The 14,967-nt window shown below is 38.3% G+C and overlaps 19 non-coding genes and 41 pseudogenes across 19 annotated transcripts; all 60 read right to left on the bottom strand.

Annotated features, from left to right (window-relative positions):
• Positions 1–8: 8 nt before the first annotated feature.
• LOC149600648 (5S ribosomal RNA) lies at positions 9–127 on the bottom strand. The gene has a single exon (XR_016379176.1). It is a non-coding gene; the product is annotated as a 5S ribosomal RNA (ribosomal RNA).
• Positions 128–264: 137 nt separating this feature from the next.
• Positions 265–383, bottom strand: LOC149600647 (5S ribosomal RNA; annotated as a pseudogene).
• Positions 384–520: 137 nt separating this feature from the next.
• LOC149600646 (5S ribosomal RNA) lies at positions 521–639 on the bottom strand. The gene has a single exon (XR_016378243.1). It is a non-coding gene; the product is annotated as a 5S ribosomal RNA (ribosomal RNA).
• Positions 640–776: 137 nt separating this feature from the next.
• LOC149600645 (5S ribosomal RNA) lies at positions 777–895 on the bottom strand. The gene has a single exon (XR_016378965.1). It is a non-coding gene; the product is annotated as a 5S ribosomal RNA (ribosomal RNA).
• Positions 896–1,017: 122 nt separating this feature from the next.
• On the bottom strand, positions 1,018–1,120 carry LOC149600644 (5S ribosomal RNA; annotated as a pseudogene).
• A 135-nt stretch (positions 1,121–1,255) lies between these two features.
• LOC149600643 (5S ribosomal RNA) lies at positions 1,256–1,374 on the bottom strand. The gene has a single exon (XR_016378964.1). It is a non-coding gene; the product is annotated as a 5S ribosomal RNA (ribosomal RNA).
• Positions 1,375–1,510: 136 nt separating this feature from the next.
• Positions 1,511–1,629, bottom strand: LOC149600642 (5S ribosomal RNA; annotated as a pseudogene).
• A 136-nt stretch (positions 1,630–1,765) lies between these two features.
• LOC149600641 (5S ribosomal RNA) lies at positions 1,766–1,884 on the bottom strand. Its single transcript, XR_016378963.1, has one exon. It is a non-coding gene; the product is annotated as a 5S ribosomal RNA (ribosomal RNA).
• A 134-nt stretch (positions 1,885–2,018) lies between these two features.
• Positions 2,019–2,137, bottom strand: LOC149600640 (5S ribosomal RNA; annotated as a pseudogene).
• Positions 2,138–2,273: 136 nt separating this feature from the next.
• LOC149600639 (5S ribosomal RNA) lies at positions 2,274–2,392 on the bottom strand. Its single transcript, XR_016378758.1, has one exon. It is a non-coding gene; the product is annotated as a 5S ribosomal RNA (ribosomal RNA).
• Positions 2,393–2,514: 122 nt separating this feature from the next.
• On the bottom strand, positions 2,515–2,617 carry LOC149600638 (5S ribosomal RNA; annotated as a pseudogene).
• A 136-nt stretch (positions 2,618–2,753) lies between these two features.
• Positions 2,754–2,872, bottom strand: LOC149600637 (5S ribosomal RNA; annotated as a pseudogene).
• A 136-nt stretch (positions 2,873–3,008) lies between these two features.
• LOC149600636 (5S ribosomal RNA) lies at positions 3,009–3,127 on the bottom strand. Its single transcript, XR_016378962.1, has one exon. It is a non-coding gene; the product is annotated as a 5S ribosomal RNA (ribosomal RNA).
• Positions 3,128–3,264: 137 nt separating this feature from the next.
• Positions 3,265–3,383, bottom strand: LOC149600635 (5S ribosomal RNA; annotated as a pseudogene).
• A 135-nt stretch (positions 3,384–3,518) lies between these two features.
• Positions 3,519–3,637, bottom strand: LOC149600634 (5S ribosomal RNA). The gene has a single exon (XR_016379175.1). It is a non-coding gene; the product is annotated as a 5S ribosomal RNA (ribosomal RNA).
• Positions 3,638–3,774: 137 nt separating this feature from the next.
• Positions 3,775–3,893, bottom strand: LOC149600633 (5S ribosomal RNA; annotated as a pseudogene).
• A 137-nt stretch (positions 3,894–4,030) lies between these two features.
• On the bottom strand, positions 4,031–4,149 carry LOC149600632 (5S ribosomal RNA; annotated as a pseudogene).
• A 137-nt stretch (positions 4,150–4,286) lies between these two features.
• Positions 4,287–4,405, bottom strand: LOC149600631 (5S ribosomal RNA; annotated as a pseudogene).
• Positions 4,406–4,541: 136 nt separating this feature from the next.
• On the bottom strand, positions 4,542–4,660 carry LOC149600630 (5S ribosomal RNA; annotated as a pseudogene).
• A 122-nt stretch (positions 4,661–4,782) lies between these two features.
• LOC149600629 (5S ribosomal RNA) lies at positions 4,783–4,885 on the bottom strand (annotated as a pseudogene).
• A 137-nt stretch (positions 4,886–5,022) lies between these two features.
• Positions 5,023–5,141, bottom strand: LOC149600628 (5S ribosomal RNA; annotated as a pseudogene).
• A 122-nt stretch (positions 5,142–5,263) lies between these two features.
• On the bottom strand, positions 5,264–5,366 carry LOC149600627 (5S ribosomal RNA; annotated as a pseudogene).
• Positions 5,367–5,502: 136 nt separating this feature from the next.
• Positions 5,503–5,621, bottom strand: LOC149600626 (5S ribosomal RNA; annotated as a pseudogene).
• A 136-nt stretch (positions 5,622–5,757) lies between these two features.
• On the bottom strand, positions 5,758–5,876 carry LOC149600625 (5S ribosomal RNA). Its single transcript, XR_016378961.1, has one exon. It is a non-coding gene; the product is annotated as a 5S ribosomal RNA (ribosomal RNA).
• A 137-nt stretch (positions 5,877–6,013) lies between these two features.
• LOC149600624 (5S ribosomal RNA) lies at positions 6,014–6,132 on the bottom strand (annotated as a pseudogene).
• Positions 6,133–6,269: 137 nt separating this feature from the next.
• Positions 6,270–6,388, bottom strand: LOC149600623 (5S ribosomal RNA; annotated as a pseudogene).
• Positions 6,389–6,523: 135 nt separating this feature from the next.
• Positions 6,524–6,642, bottom strand: LOC149600622 (5S ribosomal RNA). The gene has a single exon (XR_016379174.1). It is a non-coding gene; the product is annotated as a 5S ribosomal RNA (ribosomal RNA).
• Positions 6,643–6,779: 137 nt separating this feature from the next.
• Positions 6,780–6,898, bottom strand: LOC149600621 (5S ribosomal RNA; annotated as a pseudogene).
• Positions 6,899–7,035: 137 nt separating this feature from the next.
• On the bottom strand, positions 7,036–7,154 carry LOC149600620 (5S ribosomal RNA; annotated as a pseudogene).
• Positions 7,155–7,291: 137 nt separating this feature from the next.
• On the bottom strand, positions 7,292–7,410 carry LOC149600619 (5S ribosomal RNA; annotated as a pseudogene).
• Positions 7,411–7,546: 136 nt separating this feature from the next.
• Positions 7,547–7,665, bottom strand: LOC149600618 (5S ribosomal RNA; annotated as a pseudogene).
• Positions 7,666–7,787: 122 nt separating this feature from the next.
• On the bottom strand, positions 7,788–7,890 carry LOC149600617 (5S ribosomal RNA; annotated as a pseudogene).
• A 137-nt stretch (positions 7,891–8,027) lies between these two features.
• Positions 8,028–8,146, bottom strand: LOC149600616 (5S ribosomal RNA; annotated as a pseudogene).
• A 122-nt stretch (positions 8,147–8,268) lies between these two features.
• On the bottom strand, positions 8,269–8,371 carry LOC149600615 (5S ribosomal RNA; annotated as a pseudogene).
• A 136-nt stretch (positions 8,372–8,507) lies between these two features.
• LOC149600614 (5S ribosomal RNA) lies at positions 8,508–8,626 on the bottom strand (annotated as a pseudogene).
• A 136-nt stretch (positions 8,627–8,762) lies between these two features.
• On the bottom strand, positions 8,763–8,881 carry LOC149600613 (5S ribosomal RNA). Its single transcript, XR_016378960.1, has one exon. It is a non-coding gene; the product is annotated as a 5S ribosomal RNA (ribosomal RNA).
• A 137-nt stretch (positions 8,882–9,018) lies between these two features.
• On the bottom strand, positions 9,019–9,137 carry LOC149600612 (5S ribosomal RNA; annotated as a pseudogene).
• A 136-nt stretch (positions 9,138–9,273) lies between these two features.
• Positions 9,274–9,392, bottom strand: LOC149600611 (5S ribosomal RNA). The gene has a single exon (XR_016378959.1). It is a non-coding gene; the product is annotated as a 5S ribosomal RNA (ribosomal RNA).
• Positions 9,393–9,529: 137 nt separating this feature from the next.
• LOC149600610 (5S ribosomal RNA) lies at positions 9,530–9,648 on the bottom strand (annotated as a pseudogene).
• Positions 9,649–9,783: 135 nt separating this feature from the next.
• LOC149600609 (5S ribosomal RNA) lies at positions 9,784–9,902 on the bottom strand. Its single transcript, XR_016379173.1, has one exon. It is a non-coding gene; the product is annotated as a 5S ribosomal RNA (ribosomal RNA).
• A 137-nt stretch (positions 9,903–10,039) lies between these two features.
• On the bottom strand, positions 10,040–10,158 carry LOC149600608 (5S ribosomal RNA; annotated as a pseudogene).
• Positions 10,159–10,295: 137 nt separating this feature from the next.
• LOC149600607 (5S ribosomal RNA) lies at positions 10,296–10,414 on the bottom strand (annotated as a pseudogene).
• A 135-nt stretch (positions 10,415–10,549) lies between these two features.
• LOC149600606 (5S ribosomal RNA) lies at positions 10,550–10,668 on the bottom strand. The gene has a single exon (XR_016379172.1). It is a non-coding gene; the product is annotated as a 5S ribosomal RNA (ribosomal RNA).
• A 137-nt stretch (positions 10,669–10,805) lies between these two features.
• Positions 10,806–10,924, bottom strand: LOC149600605 (5S ribosomal RNA; annotated as a pseudogene).
• A 136-nt stretch (positions 10,925–11,060) lies between these two features.
• LOC149600604 (5S ribosomal RNA) lies at positions 11,061–11,179 on the bottom strand (annotated as a pseudogene).
• Positions 11,180–11,315: 136 nt separating this feature from the next.
• On the bottom strand, positions 11,316–11,434 carry LOC149600603 (5S ribosomal RNA). The gene has a single exon (XR_016378958.1). It is a non-coding gene; the product is annotated as a 5S ribosomal RNA (ribosomal RNA).
• Positions 11,435–11,571: 137 nt separating this feature from the next.
• On the bottom strand, positions 11,572–11,690 carry LOC149600602 (5S ribosomal RNA; annotated as a pseudogene).
• A 136-nt stretch (positions 11,691–11,826) lies between these two features.
• On the bottom strand, positions 11,827–11,945 carry LOC149600601 (5S ribosomal RNA; annotated as a pseudogene).
• A 137-nt stretch (positions 11,946–12,082) lies between these two features.
• Positions 12,083–12,201, bottom strand: LOC149600600 (5S ribosomal RNA; annotated as a pseudogene).
• A 137-nt stretch (positions 12,202–12,338) lies between these two features.
• Positions 12,339–12,457, bottom strand: LOC149600599 (5S ribosomal RNA; annotated as a pseudogene).
• A 137-nt stretch (positions 12,458–12,594) lies between these two features.
• On the bottom strand, positions 12,595–12,713 carry LOC149600598 (5S ribosomal RNA). Its single transcript, XR_016378541.1, has one exon. It is a non-coding gene; the product is annotated as a 5S ribosomal RNA (ribosomal RNA).
• Positions 12,714–12,835: 122 nt separating this feature from the next.
• On the bottom strand, positions 12,836–12,938 carry LOC149600597 (5S ribosomal RNA; annotated as a pseudogene).
• A 137-nt stretch (positions 12,939–13,075) lies between these two features.
• On the bottom strand, positions 13,076–13,194 carry LOC149600596 (5S ribosomal RNA; annotated as a pseudogene).
• A 137-nt stretch (positions 13,195–13,331) lies between these two features.
• On the bottom strand, positions 13,332–13,450 carry LOC149600595 (5S ribosomal RNA; annotated as a pseudogene).
• Positions 13,451–13,586: 136 nt separating this feature from the next.
• Positions 13,587–13,705, bottom strand: LOC149600594 (5S ribosomal RNA). The gene has a single exon (XR_016378447.1). It is a non-coding gene; the product is annotated as a 5S ribosomal RNA (ribosomal RNA).
• A 137-nt stretch (positions 13,706–13,842) lies between these two features.
• Positions 13,843–13,961, bottom strand: LOC149600593 (5S ribosomal RNA). The gene has a single exon (XR_016379121.1). It is a non-coding gene; the product is annotated as a 5S ribosomal RNA (ribosomal RNA).
• A 137-nt stretch (positions 13,962–14,098) lies between these two features.
• On the bottom strand, positions 14,099–14,217 carry LOC149600592 (5S ribosomal RNA; annotated as a pseudogene).
• Positions 14,218–14,339: 122 nt separating this feature from the next.
• LOC149600591 (5S ribosomal RNA) lies at positions 14,340–14,442 on the bottom strand (annotated as a pseudogene).
• A 137-nt stretch (positions 14,443–14,579) lies between these two features.
• LOC149600590 (5S ribosomal RNA) lies at positions 14,580–14,698 on the bottom strand (annotated as a pseudogene).
• Positions 14,699–14,835: 137 nt separating this feature from the next.
• Positions 14,836–14,954, bottom strand: LOC149600589 (5S ribosomal RNA). Its single transcript, XR_016377889.1, has one exon. It is a non-coding gene; the product is annotated as a 5S ribosomal RNA (ribosomal RNA).
• Between the last annotated feature and the right edge of the window lie 13 nt (positions 14,955–14,967).

Genomic DNA, 14,967 nt, shown 5'->3' with positions numbered 1-14,967 from the left:
AGTGAAAAAGCCAACGGCACGCAGTGTTCCTAAGTGGTCTCCCTCCCAAGTACTGACTGCGCTCGACGCTGCTTAACTTCAGTGATCGGACGAGAACCGGTGTTTTCAGCGTGATATGGCCGTTGCCGAGAGTGCTATTTAATAATTCGAATTTAAATTAAGTGAGACAAATTAACCTTCATCTTTTTAAAACAATAACAAAAAGAAAATATGTTTGCTTTTTTCATATCTATTGGAATTTAAAAGAGGAAAAAAACGTGAAAAAGCCAACAGCGCGCAGTGTTCCTAAGTGGTCTCCCTCCCAAGTACTGACTGCGCTCGACGCTGCTTAACTTCGGTGATCCGACGAGAACCGGTGTATTCAGCGTGATATGGCCGTTGCCGAGAGTGCTAGATAATAATTCGAATTTAAATTAAGTGAGACAAATTGACCTTCATCTTTTTAAAACAATAACAAAAAGAAAATATGTTTGCATTTTTCATATCTATAGGAATTGAAAAGAGGAAAAAAAAGTGAAAAAGCCAACGGCACGCAGTGTTCCTAAGTGGTCTCCCTCCCAAGTACTGACTGCGCTCGACGCTGCTTAACTTCGGTGATCGGACGAGAACCGGTGTTTTCAGCTTGATATGGCCGTTGCCGAGAGTGCTATTTAATAATTCGAATTTAAATTAAGTGAGACAAATTAACCTTCATCTTTTTAAAACAATAACAAAAAGAAAATATGTTTGCTTTTTTCATATCTATTGGAATTTAAAAGAGGAAAAAAAAGTGAAAAAGCCAACGGCACGCAGTGTTCCTAAGTGGTCTCCCTCCCAAGTACTGACTGCGCTCGACGCTGCTTAACTTCGGTGATCGGACGAGAACCGGTGTTTTCAGCGTGATATGGCCGTTGCCGTGAGTGCTATTTAATAATTCGAATTAAATTAACCTTCATCTTTATAAATCAATAAGAAAGAGAAGATATGTTTGCTTTTTTCATATCTCATGGAATTTAAAAGAGGAAATAAAAGTGAAAAAGCCAACGGCACGCAAAGTTTCCAAGTACTGACTGCGCTCGACGCTGCTTAACTTCGGTGATCGGACGAGAACCGGTGTTTTCAGCGTGATATGGCCGTTGCCGAGAGTTTTAGATAATAATTCGAATTTAAATTAAGTGAAACAAATTAACCATCATCTTTTTAAAACAATAACAATAAGAAAATATGTTTGCTTTTTTCATATCTATAGGAATTTAAAAGAAAAAAAAAGTGAAAAAGCCAACGGCACGCAGTGTTCCTAAGTGGTCTCCCTCCCAAGTACTGACTGCGCTCGACGCTGCTTAACTTCGGTGATCGGACGAGAACCGGTGTTTTCAGCGTGATATGGCCGTTGCCGAGAGTGCTATTTAATAATTCGAATTTAAATTAAGTGAGACAAATTAACCTTCATCTTTTTAAAACAATAACAAAAAGAAAATATGTTTGCTTTTTTCATATCTATTGGAATTTAAAAGAGGAAAAAAAGTGAAAAAGCCAACGGCACGCAGTGTTCCTAAGTGGTCTCCCTCCCAAGTACTGACTGAGCTCGACGCTGCTTAACTTCCGTGATCCGACGAGAACCGGTGTTTTCAGCGTGATATGGCCGTTGCCGAGAATGCTGGATAATAATTCGAATTTAAATTAAGTGAGACAAATTGACCTTCATCTTTTTAAAACAATAACAAAAAGAAAATATGTTTGCTTTTTTCATATCTATAGGAATTTAAAAGAAAAAAAAAAGTGAAAAAGCCAACGGCACGCAGTGTTCCTAAGTGGTCTCCCTCCCAAGTACTGACTGCGCTCGACGCTGCTTAACTTCGGTGATCGGACGAGAACCGGTGTTTTCAGCGTGATATGGCCGTTGCCGAGAGTGCTATTTAATAATTCGAATTTAAATTAAGTGAGACAAATTAACCATCTTTTTAAAACAATAACAAAAAGAAAATATGTTGGCTTTTTTCATATCTCTTGGAATTTAAAAGAGGAAAAAAACGTGAAAAAGCCAACAGCGCGCAGTGTTCCTAAGTGGTCTCCCTCCCAAGTACTGACTGCGCTCGACGCTGCTAAACTTCGGTGATCCGACGAGAACCGGTGTTTTCAGCGTGATATGGCCGTTACCGAGAGTGCTAGATAATAATTCGAATTTAAATTAAGTGAGACAAATTGACCTTCATCTTTTTAAAACAATAACAAAAAGAAAATATGTTTGCTTTTTTCATATCTATAGGAATTTAAAAGAAAAAAAAAAGTGAAAAAGCCAACGGCACGCAGTGTTCCTAAGTGGTCTCCCTCCCAAGTACTGACTGCGCTCGACGCTGATTAACTTCAGTGATCGGACGAGAACCGGTGTTTTCAGCGTGATATGGCCGTTGCCGAGAGTGCTATTTAATAATTCGAATTTAATTAACCTTCATCTTTATAAATCAATAAGAAAGAGAAGATATGTTTGCTTTTTTCATATCTCATGGAATTTAAAAGAGGAAATAAAAGTGAAAAAGCCAACGGCACGCAAAGTTTCCAAGTACTGACTGCGCTCGACGCTGCTTAACTTCGGTGATCGGACGAGAACCGGTGTTTTCAGCGTGATATGGCCGTTGCCGAGAGTTTTAGATAATAATTCGAATTTAAATTAAGTGAAACAAATTAACCATCATCTTTTTAAAACAATAACAATAAGAAAATATGTTTGCTTTTTTCATATCTATTGGAATTTAAAAGAGGAAAAAAAGTGAAAAAGCCAACGGCACGCAGTCTTCCTAAGTGGTCTCCCTCCCAAGTACTGACTGCGCTCGACGCTGCTTAACTTCCGTGATCCGACGAGAACCGGTGTTTTCAGCGTGATATGGCCGTTGCCGAGAATGCTGGATAATAATTCGAATTTAAATTAAGTGAGACAAATTGACCTTCATCTTTTTAAAACAATAACAAAAAGAAAATATGTTTGCTTTTTTCATATCTATAGGAATTTAAAAGAAAAAAAAAAGTGAAAAAGCCAACGGCACGCAGTGTTCCTAAGTGGTCTCCCTCCCAAGTACTGACTGCGCTCGACGCTGCTTAACTTCGGTGATCGGACGAGAACCGGTGTTTTCAGCGTGATATGGCCGTTGCCGAGAGTGCTATTTAATAATTCGAATTTAAATTAAGTGAGACAAATTAACCTTCATCTTTTTAAAACAATAACAAAAAGAAAATATGTTGGCTTTTTTCATATCTCTTGGAATTTAAAAGAGGAAAAAAACGTGAAAAAGCCAACAGCGCGCAGTGTTCCTAAGTGGTCTCCCTCCCAAGTACTGACTGCGCTCGACGCTGCTAAACTTCGGTGATCCGACGAGAACCGGTGTTTTCAGCGTGATATGGCCGTTGCCGAGAGTGCTAGATAATAATTCGAATTTAAATTAAGTGAGACAAATTGACCTTCATCTTTTTAAAACAATAACAAAAAGAAAATATGTTTGCTTTTTTCATATCTATAGGAATTTAAAAGAAAAAAAAAGTGAAAAAGCCAACGGCACGCAGTGTTCCTAAGTGGTCTCCCTCCCAAGTACTGACTGCGCTCGACGCTGCTTAACTTCAGTGATCGGACGAGAACCGGTGTTTTCAGCGTGATATGGCCGTTGCCGAGAGTGCTATTTAATAATTCGAATTTAAATTAAGTGAGACAAATTAACCTTCATCTTTTTAAAACAATAACAAAAAGAAAATATGTTTGCTTTTTTCATATCTATTGGAATTTAAAAGAGGAAAAAAACGTGAAAAAGCCAACAGCGCGCAGTGTTCCTAAGTGGTCTCCCTCCCAAGTACTGACTGCGCTCGACGCTGCTTAACTTCAGTGATCGGACGAGAACCGGTGTTTTCAGCGTGATATGGCCGTTGCCGAGAGTGCTATTTAATAATTCGAATTTAAATTAAGTGAGACAAATTAACCTTCATCTTTTTAAAACAATAACAAAAAGAAAATATGTTTGCTTTTTTCATATCTATTGGAATTTAAATGAGGAAAAAAACGTGAAAAAGCCAACAGCGCGCAGTGTTCCTAAGTGGTCTCCCTCCCAAGTACTGACTGCGCTCGACGCTGCTTAACTTCGGTGATCCGACGAGAACCGGTGTTTTCAGCGTGATATGGCCGTTGCCGAGAGTGCTAGATAATAATTCGAATTTAAATTAAGTGAGACAAATTGACCTTCATCTTTTTAAAACAATAACAAAAAGAAAATATGTTTGCTTTTTTCATATCTATTGGATTTTAAAAGAGGAAAAAAAAGTGAAAAAGCCAACGGCACGCAGTGTTCCTAAGTGGTCTCTCTCCCAAGTACTGACTGCGCTCGACGCTGCTTAACTTCAATGATCAGACGAGAACCGGTGTTTTAAGCGTGATATGGCCGTTGCCGAGAGAGTATTTAATAATTCGAATTTAAATTAAGTGAGACAAATTAACCTTCATCTTTTTAAAACAATAACAAAAAGAAAATATGTTGGCTTTTTTCGTATCTATTGGAATTTAAAAGAAGAAAAAAACGTGAAAAAGCCAACAGCGCGCAGTGTTCCTAAGTTTTCTCCCTCCCAAGTACTGACTGCGCTCGACGCTGCTTAACTTCGGTTATCGGACGAGAACCGGTGTTTTCAGCGTGATATGGCCGTTGCCGAGAGTGCTATTTAATAATTCGAATTTAATTAACCTTCATCTTTATAAATCAATAAGAAAGAGAAGATATGTTTGCTTTTTTCATATCTCATGGAATTTAAAAGAGGAAATAAAAGTGAAAAAGCCAACGGCACGCAAAGTTTCCAAGTACTGACTGCGCTCGACGCTGCTTAACTTCGGTGATCGGACGAGAACCGGTGTTTTCAGCGTGATATGGCCGTTGCCGAGAGTTTTAGATAATAATTCGAATTTAAATTAAGTGAAACAAATTAACCATCATCTTTTTAAAACAATAACAATAAGAAAATATGTTTGCTTTTTTCATATCTATTGGATTTTAAAAGAGGAAAAAAAAGTGAAAAAGCCAACGGCACGCAGTGTTCCTAAGTGGTCTCTCTCCCAAGTACTGACTGCGCTCGACGCTGCTTAACTTCGGTGATCAGACGAGAACCGGTGTTTTCAGCGTGATATGGCCGTTGCCGAGAGTGCTATTTAATAATTCGAATTTAATTAACTTTCATCTTTATAAAACAATAACAAAAAGAAGATATGTTTGCTTTTTTCATATCTGGTGGAATTTGAAAGAGGAAACAAAAGTGAAAAAGCCAACGGCACGCAGTATTCCCAAGTACTGTATGCGCTCGACGCTGCTTAACTTTGGTGATCGGACGAGAACCGGTGTTTTCAGCGTGATATGGCCGTTACCGAGAGTGCTATTTAATAATTCGAATTTAATATAAGTGAGACAAATTAACCTTCATCTTTTTAAAACAATAACAAAAAGAAAATATGTTTGCTTTTTTCATATCTATTGGAATTTAAAAGAGGAAAAAAAGTGAAAAAGCCAACGGCACGCAGTGTTCCTAAGTGGTCTCCCTCCCAAGTACTGACTGCGCTCGACGCTGCTTAACTTCCGTGATCCGACGAGAAACGGTGTTTTCAGCGTGATATGGCCGTTGCCGAGAATGCTGGATAATAATTCGAATTTAAATTAAGTGAGACAAATTGACCTTCATCTTTTTAAAACAATAACAAAAAGAAAATATGTTTGCTTTTTTCATATCTATAGGAATTTAAAAGAAAAAAAAAAGTGAAAAAGCCAACGGCACGCAGTGTTCCTAAGTGGTCTCCCTCCCAAGTACTGACTGCGCTCGACGCTGCTTAACTTCGGTGATCGGACGAGAACCGGTGTTTTCAGCGTGATATGGCCGTTGCCGAGAGTGCTATTTAATAATTCGAATTTAAATTAAGTGAGACAAATTAACCTTCATCTTTTTAAAACAATAACAAAAAGAAAATATGTTGGCTTTTTTCATATCTCTTGGAATTTAAAAGAGGAAAAAAACGTGAAAAAGCCAACAGCGCGCAGTGTTCCTAAGTGGTCTCCCTCCCAAGTACTGACTGCGCTCGACGCTGCTAAACTTCGGTGATCGGACGAGAACCGGTGTTTTCAGCGTGATATGGCCGTTGCCGAGAGTGCTATTTAATAATTCGAATTTAAATTAAGTGAGACAAATTAACCTTCATCTTTTTAAAACAATAACAAAAAGAAAATATGTTGGCTTTTTTCATATCTCTTGGAATTTAAAAGAGGAAAAAAACGTGAAAAAGCCAACAGCGCGCAGTGTTCCTAAGTGGTCTCCCTCCCAAGTACTGACTGCGCTCGACGCTGCTAAACTTCGGTGATCCGACGAGAACCGGTGTTTTCAGCGTGATATGGCCGTTGCCGAGAGTGCTAGATAATAATTCGAATTTAAATTAAGTGAGACAAATTGACCTTCATCTTTTTAAAACAATAACAAAAAGAAAATATGTTTGCTTTTTTCATATCTATAGGAATTTAAAAGAAAAAAAAAGTGAAAAAGCCAACGGCACGCAGTGTTCCTAAGTGGTCTCCCTCCCAAGTACTGACTGCGCTCGACGCTGCTTAACTTCAGTGATCGGACGAGAACCGGTGTTTTCAGCGTGATATGGCCGTTGCCGAGAGTGCTATTTAATAATTCGAATTTAAATTAAGTGAGACAAATTAACCTTCATCTTTTTAAAACAATAACAAAAAGAAAATATGTTTGCTTTTTTCATATCTATTGGAATTTAAAAGAGGAAAAAAACGTGAAAAAGCCAACAGCGCGCAGTGTTCCTAAGTGGTCTCCCTCCCAAGTACTGACTGCGCTCGACGCTTCTTAACTTCAGTGATCGGACGAGAACCGGTGTTTTCAGCGTGATATGGCCGTTGCCGAGAGTGCTATTTAATAATTCGAATTTAAATTAAGTGAGACAAATTAACCTTCATCTTTTTAAAACAATAACAAAAAGAAAATATGTTTGCTTTTTTCATATCTATTGGAATTTAAATGAGGAAAAAAACGTGAAAAAGCCAACAGCGCGCAGTGTTCCTAAGTGGTCTCCCTCCCAAGTACTGACTGCGCTCGACGCTGCTTAACTTCGGTGATCCGACGAGAACCGGTGTTTTCAGCGTGATATGGCCGTTGCCGAGAGTGCTAGATAATAATTCGAATTTAAATTAAGTGAGACAAATTGACCTTCATCTTTTTAAAACAATAACAAAAAGAAAATATGTTTGCTTTTTTCATATCTATTGGATTTTAAAAGAGGAAAAAAAAGTGAAAAAGCCAACGGCACGCAGTGTTCCTAAGTGGTCTCTCTCCCAAGTACTGACTGCGCTCGACGCTGCTTAACTTCAATGATCAGACGAGAACCGGTGTTTTAAGCGTGATATGGCCGTTGCCGAGAGAGTATTTAATAATTCGAATTTAAATTAAGTGAGACAAATTAACCTTCATCTTTTTAAAACAATAACAAAAAGAAAATATGTTGGCTTTTTTCGTATCTATTGGAATTTAAAAGAAGAAAAAAACGTGAAAAAGCCAACAGCGCGCAGTGTTCCTAAGTTTTCTCCCTCCCAAGTACTGACTGCGCTCGACGCTGCTTAACTTCGGTTATCGGACGAGAACCGGTGTTTTCAGCGTGATATGGCCGTTGCCGAGAGTGCTATTTAATAATTCGAATTTAATTAACCTTCATCTTTATAAATCAATAAGAAAGAGAAGATATGTTTGCTTTTTTCATATCTCATGGAATTTAAAAGAGGAAATAAAAGTGAAAAAGCCAACGGCACGCAAAGTTTCCAAGTACTGACTGCGCTCGACGCTGCTTAACTTCGGTGATCGGACGAGAACCGGTGTTTTCAGCGTGATATGGCCGTTGCCGAGAGTTTTAGATAATAATTCGAATTTAAATTAAGTGAAACAAATTAACCATCATCTTTTTAAAACAATAACAATAAGAAAATATGTTTGCTTTTTTCATATCTATTGGATTTTAAAAGAGGAAAAAAAAGTGAAAAAGCCAACGGCACGCAGTGTTCCTAAGTGGTCTCTCTCCCAAGTACTGACTGCGCTCGACGCTGCTTAACTTCGGTGATCAGACGAGAACCGGTGTTTTCAGCGTGATATGGCCGTTGCCGAGAGTGCTATTTAATAATTCGAATTTAATTAACTTTCATCTTTATAAAACAATAACAAAAAGAAGATATGTTTGCTTTTTTCATATCTGGTGGAATTTGAAAGAGGAAACAAAAGTGAAAAAGCCAACGGCACGCAGTATTCCCAAGTACTGTATGCGCTCGACGCTGCTTAACTTTGGTGATCGGACGAGAACCGGTGTTTTCAGCGTGATATGGCCGTTACCGAGAGTGCTATTTAATAATTCGAATTTAATATAAGTGAGACAAATTAACCTTCATCTTTTTAAAACAATAACAAAAAGAAAATATGTTTGCTTTTTTCATATCTATTGGAATTTAAAAGAGGAAAAAAAGTGAAAAAGCCAACGGCACGCAGTGTTCCTAAGTGGTCTCCCTCCCAAGTACTGACTGCGCTCGACGCTGCTTAACTTCCGTGATCCGACGAGAAACGGTGTTTTCAGCGTGATATGGCCGTTGCCGAGAATGCTGGATAATAATTCGAATTTAAATTAAGTGAGACAAATTGACCTTCATCTTTTTAAAACAATAACAAAAAGAAAATATGTTTGCTTTTTTCATATCTATAGGAATTTAAAAGAAAAAAAAAAGTGAAAAAGCCAACGGCACGCAGTGTTCCTAAGTGGTCTCCCTCCCAAGTACTGACTGCGCTCGACGCTGCTTAACTTCGGTGATCGGACGAGAACCGGTGTTTTCAGCGTGATATGGCCGTTGCCGAGAGTGCTATTTAATAATTCGAATTTAAATTAAGTGAGACAAATTAACCTTCATCTTTTTAAAACAATAACAAAAAGAAAATATGTTGGCTTTTTTCATATCTCTTGGAATTTAAAAGAGGAAAAAAACGTGAAAAAGCCAACAGCGCGCAGTGTTCCTAAGTGGTCTCCCTCCCAAGTACTGACTGCGCTCGACGCTGCTAAACTTCGGTGATCCGACGAGAACCGGTGTTTTCAGCGTGATATGGCCGTTGCCGAGAGTGCTAGATAATAATTCGAATTTAAATTAAGTGAGACAAATTGACCTTCATCTTTTTAAAACAATAACAAAAAGAAAATATGTTTGCTTTTTTCATATCAATAGGAATTTAAAAGAAAAAAAAAAGTGAAAAAGCCAACGGCACGCAGTGTTCCTAAGTGGTCTCCCTCCCAAGTACTGACTGCGCTCGACGCTGCTTAACTTCGGTGATCGGACGAGAACCGGTGTTTTCAGCGTGATATGGCCGTTGCCGAGAGTGCTATTTAATAATTCGAATTTAAATTAAGTGAGACAAATTAACCTTCATCTTTTTAAAACAATAACAAAAAGAAAATATGTTGGCTTTTTTCATATCTCTTGGAATTTAAAAGAGGAAAAAAACGTGAAAAAGCCAACAGCGCGCAGTGTTCCTAAGTGGTCTCCCTCCCAAGTACTGACTGCGCTCGACGCTGCTAAACTTCGGTGATCCGACGAGAACCGGTGTTTTCAGCGTGATATGGCCGTTGCCGAGAGTGCTAGATAATAATTCGAATTTAAATTAAGTGAGACAAATTGACCTTCATCTTTTTAAAACAATAACAAAAAGAAAATATGTTTGCTTTTTTCATATCTATAGGAATTTAAAAGAAAAAAAAAGTGAAAAAGCCAACGGCACGCAGTGTTCCTAAGTGGTCTCCCTCCCAAGTACTGACTGCGCTCGACGCTGCTTAACTTCAGTGATCGGACGAGAACCGGTGTTTTCAGCGTGATATGGCCGTTGCCGAGAGTGCTATTTAATAATTCGAATTTAAATTAAGTGAGACAAATTAACCTTCATCTTTTTAAAACAATAACAAAAAGAAAATATGTTTGCTTTTTTCATATCTATTGGAATTTAAAAGAGGAAAAAAACGTGAAAAAATCAACAGCGCGCAGTGTTCCTAAGTGGTCTCCCTCCCAAGTACAGACTGCGCTCGACGCTGCTTAACTTCGGTGATCCGACGAGAACCGGTGTTTTCAGCGTGATATGGCCGTTACCGAGAGTGCTATTTAATAATTCGAATTTAATATAAGTGAGACAAATTAACCTTCATCTTTTTAAAACAATAACAAAAAGAAAATATGTTGGCTTTTTTCATATCTCTTGGAATTTAAAAGAGGAAAAAAACGTGAAAAAGCCAACAGCGCGCAGTGTTCCTAAGTGGTCTCCCTCCCAAGTACTGACTGCGCTCGACGCTGCTAAACTTCGGTGATCCGACGAGAACCGGTGTTTTCAGCGTGATATGGCCGTTGCCGAGAGTGCTAGATAATAATTCGAATTTAAATTAAGTGAGACAAATTGACCTTCATCTTTTTAAAACAATAACAAAAAGAAAATATGTTTGCTTTTTTCATATCTATAGGAATTTAAAAGAAAAAAAAAGTGAAAAAGCCAACGGCACGCAGTGTTCCTAAGTGGTCTCCCTCCCAAGTACTGACTGCGCTCGACGCTGCTTAACTTCAGTGATCGGACGAGAACCGGTGTTTTCAGCGTGATATGGCCGTTGCCGAGAGTGCTATTTAATAATTCGAATTTAAATTAAGTGAGACAAATTAACCTTCATCTTTTTAAAACAATAACAAAAAGAAAATATGTTTGCTTTTTTCATATCTATTGGAATTTAAAAGAGGAAAAAAACGTGAAAAAATCAACAGCGCGCAGTGTTCCTAAGTGGTCTCCCTCCCAAGTACAGACTGCGCTCGACGCTGCTTAACTTCGGTGATCCGACGAGAACCGGTGTTTTCAGCGTGATATGGCCGTTACCGAGAGTGCTATTTAATAATTCGAATTTAATATAAGTGAGACAAATTAACCTTCATCTTTTTAAAACAATAACAAAAAGAAAATATGTTTGCTTTTTTCATATCTATTGGAATTTAAAAGAGGAAAAAAAGTGAAAAAGCCAACGGCACGCAGTGTTCCTAAGTGGTCTCCCTCCCAAGTACTGACTGCGCTCGACGCTGCTTAACTTCCGTGATCCGACGAGAAACGGTGTTTTCAGTGTGATATGGCCGTTGCCGAGAATGCTGGATAATAATTCGAATTTAAATTAAGTGAGACAAATTGACCTTCATCTTTTTAAAACAATAACAAAAAGAAAATATGTTTGCTTTTTTCATATCTATAGGAATTTAAAAGAAAAAAAAAAGTGAAAAAGCCAACGGCACGCAGTGTTCCTAAGTGGTCTCCCTCCCAAGTACTGACTGCGCTCGACGCTGCTTAACTTCGGTGATCGGACGAGAACCGGTGTTTTCAGCGTGATATGGCCGTTGCCGAGAGTGCTATTTAATAATTCGAATTTAAATTAAGTTAGACAAATTAACCTTCATCTTTTTAAAACAATAACAAAAAGAAAATATGTTGGCTTTTTTCATATCTCTTGGAATTTAAAAGAGGAAAAAAACGTGAAAAAGCCAACAGCGCGCAGTGTTCCTAAGTGGTCTCCCTCCCAAGTACTGACTGCGCTCGACGCTGCTAAACTTCGGTGATCCGACGAGAACCGGTGTTTTCAGCGTGATATGGCCGTTGCCGAGAGTGCTAGATAATAATTCGAATTTAAATTAAGTGAGACAAATTGACCTTCTTCTTTTTAAAACAATAACAAAAAGAAAATATGTTTGCTTTTTTCATATCTATAGGAATTTAAAAGAAAAAAAAAAGTGAAAAAGCCAACGGCACGCAGTGTTCCTAAGTGGTCTCCCTCCCAAGTACTGACTGCGCTCGACGCGGCTTAACTTCAGTGATCGGACGAGAACCGGTGTTTTCAGCGTGATATGGCCGTTGCCGAGAGTGCTATTTAATAATTCGAATTTAAATTAAGTGAGACAAATTAACCTTCATCTTTTTAAAACAATAACAAAAAGAAAATATGTTTGCTTTTTTCATATCTATTGGAATTTAAAAGAGGAAAAAAACGTGAAAAAGCCAACAGCGCGCAGTGTTCCTAAGTGGTCTCCCTCCCAAGTACTGACTGCGCTCGACGCTGCTTAACTTCGGTGATCCGACGAGAACCGGTGTTTTCAGCGTGATATGGCCGTTGCCGAGAGTGCTATTTAATAATTCGAATTTAAATTAAGTGAGACAAATTAACCTTCATCTTTTTAAAACAATAACAAAAAGAAAATATGTTTGCTTTTTTCATATCTATTGGAATTTAAAAGAGGAAAAAAACGTGAAAAAGCCAACAGCGCGCAGTGTTCCTAAGTGGTCTCCCTCCCAAGTACTGACTGCGCTCGACGCTGCTTAACTTCGGTGATCCGACGAGAACCGGTGTTTTCAGCGTGATATGGCCGTTGCCGAGAGTGCTATTTAATAATTCGAATTTAAATTAAGTGAGACAAATTAACCTTCATCTTTTTAAAACAATAACAAAAAGAAAATATGTTTGCTTTTTTCATATCTATAGGAATTGAAAAGAGGAAAAAAAAGTGAAAAAGCCAACGGCACGCAGTGTTCCTAAGTGGTCTCCCTCCCAAGTACTGACTGCGCTCGACGCTGCTTAACTTCGGTTATCGGACGAGAACCGGTGTTTTCAGCGTGATATGGCCGTTGCCGAGAGTGCTATTTAATAATTCGAATTTAATTAACCTTCATCTTTATAAATCAATAAGAAAGAGAAGATATGTTTGCTTTTTTCATATCTCATGGAATTTAAAAGAGGAAATAAAAGTGAAAAAGCCAACGGCACGCAAAGTTTCCAAGTACTGACTGCGCTCGACGCTGCTTAACTTCGGTGATCGGACGAGAACCGGTGTTTTCAGCGTGATATGGCCGTTGCCGAGAGTGCTATTTAATAATTCGAATTTAAATTAAGTGAGACAAATTAACCATCATCTTTTTAAAACAATAACAATAAGAAAATATGTTTGCTTTTTTCATATCTATTGGATTTTAAAAGAGGAAAAAAAAGTGAAAAAGCCAACGGCACGCAGTGTTCCTAAGTGGTCTCTCTCCCAAGTACTGACTGCGCTCGACGCTGCTTAACTTCGGTGATCAGACGAGAACCGGTGTTTTCAGCGTGATATGGCCGTTGCCGAGAGTGCTATTTAATAATTCGAATTTAAATTAAGTGAGACAAATTAACCTTCATCTTTTTAAAACAATAACAAAAAGAAAATATGTTTGCTTTTTTCATATCTATTGGAATTTAAAAGAGGAAAAAAAAGTGAAAAAGCCAACGGCACGCAGTGTTCCTAAGTGGTATCCCTCCCAAGTACTGACTGCGCTCGACGCTGCTTAACTTCTGTGATCCGACGAGAACCGGTGTTTTCAGCGTGATATGGCCGTTGCCGAGAGTGCTGGATAATAATTCGAATTTAAATTAAGTGAGACAAATTGACCTTCATCTTTTTAAAACAATAACAAAAAGAAAATATGTTTGCTTTTTTCATATCTATAGGAATTTAAAAGAAAAAAAAAAGTGAAAAAGCCAACGGCACGCAGTGTTCCTAAGTGGTCTCCTTCCCAAGTACTGACTGCGCTCGACGCTGCTTAACTTCGGTGATCGGACGAGAACCGGTGTTTTCAGCGTGATATGGCCGTTGCCGAGAGTGCTATTTAATAATTCGAAATTAAATTAAGTGAGACAAATTAACCTTCATCTTTTTAAAACAATAACAAAAAGAAAATATGTTTGCTTTTTTCATATCTATTGGAATTTAAAAGAGGAAAAAAAAGTGAAAACGCCAACGGCACGCAGTGTTCCTAAGTGGTCTCCCTCCCAAGTACTGACTGCGCTCGACGCTGCTTAACTTCGGTGATCGGACGAGAACCGGTGTTTTCAGCGTGATATGGCCGTTGCCGTGAGTGCTATTTAATAATTCGAATTTAAATTAAGTGAGACAAATTAACCTTCATCTTTTTAAAACAATAACAAAAAGAAAATATGTTGGCTTTTTTCATATCTATTGGAATTTAAAAGAGGAAAAAAAAGTGAAAAAGCCAACGGCACGCAGTGTTCCTAAGTAGTCTCCCTCCCAAGTACTGACTGCGCTCGACGCTGCTTAACTTCGGTTATCGGACGAGAACCGGTGTTTTCAGCGTGATATGGCCGTTGCCGAGAGTGCTATTTAATAATTCGAATTTAATTAACCTTCATCTTTATAAATCAATAAGAAAGAGAAGATATGTTTGCTTTTTTCATATCTCATGGAATTTAAAAGAGGAAATAAAAGTGAAAAAGCCAACGGCACGCAAAGTTTCCAAGTACTGACTGCGCTCGACGCTGCTTAACTTCGGTGATCGGACGAGAACCGGTGTTTTCAGCGTGATATGGCCGTTGCCGAGAGTTTTAGATAATAATTCGAATTTAAATTAAGTGAAACAAATTAACCATCATCTTTTTAAAACAATAACAATAAGAAAATATGTTTGCTTTTTTCATATCTATTGGATTTTAAAAGAGGAAAAAAAAGTGAAAAAGCCAACGGCACGCAGTGTTCCTAAGTGGTCTCTCTCCCAAGTACTGACTGCGCTCGACGCTGCTTAACTTCGGTGATCAGACGAGAACCGGTGTTTTCAGCGTGATATGGCCGTTGCCGAGAGTGCTATTTAATAATTCGAATTTAAATTAAGTGAGACAAATTAACCTTCATCTTTTTAAAACAATAACAAAAAGAAAATATGTTTGCTTTTTTCATATCTATTGGAATTTAAAAGAGGAAAAAAAAGTGAAAAAGCCAACGGCACGCAGTGTTCCTAAGTGGTCTCCCTCCCAAGTACTGACTGCGCTCGACGCTGCTTAACTTCGGTGATCGGACGAGAACCGGTGTTTTAAGCGTGATATGGCCGTTGCCGAGAGAGTATTTA

This window comes from Phalangium opilio, unplaced genomic scaffold (genome assembly GCF_054372755.1).
Source record: "Phalangium opilio isolate 3A_F unplaced genomic scaffold, DU_Popi_V2 ptg000360l_1, whole genome shotgun sequence".
Taxonomy (NCBI): Eukaryota; Metazoa; Arthropoda; class Arachnida; order Opiliones; family Phalangiidae; genus Phalangium; species Phalangium opilio.
This window is presented reverse-complemented; position numbering and strand designations above follow the sequence as displayed.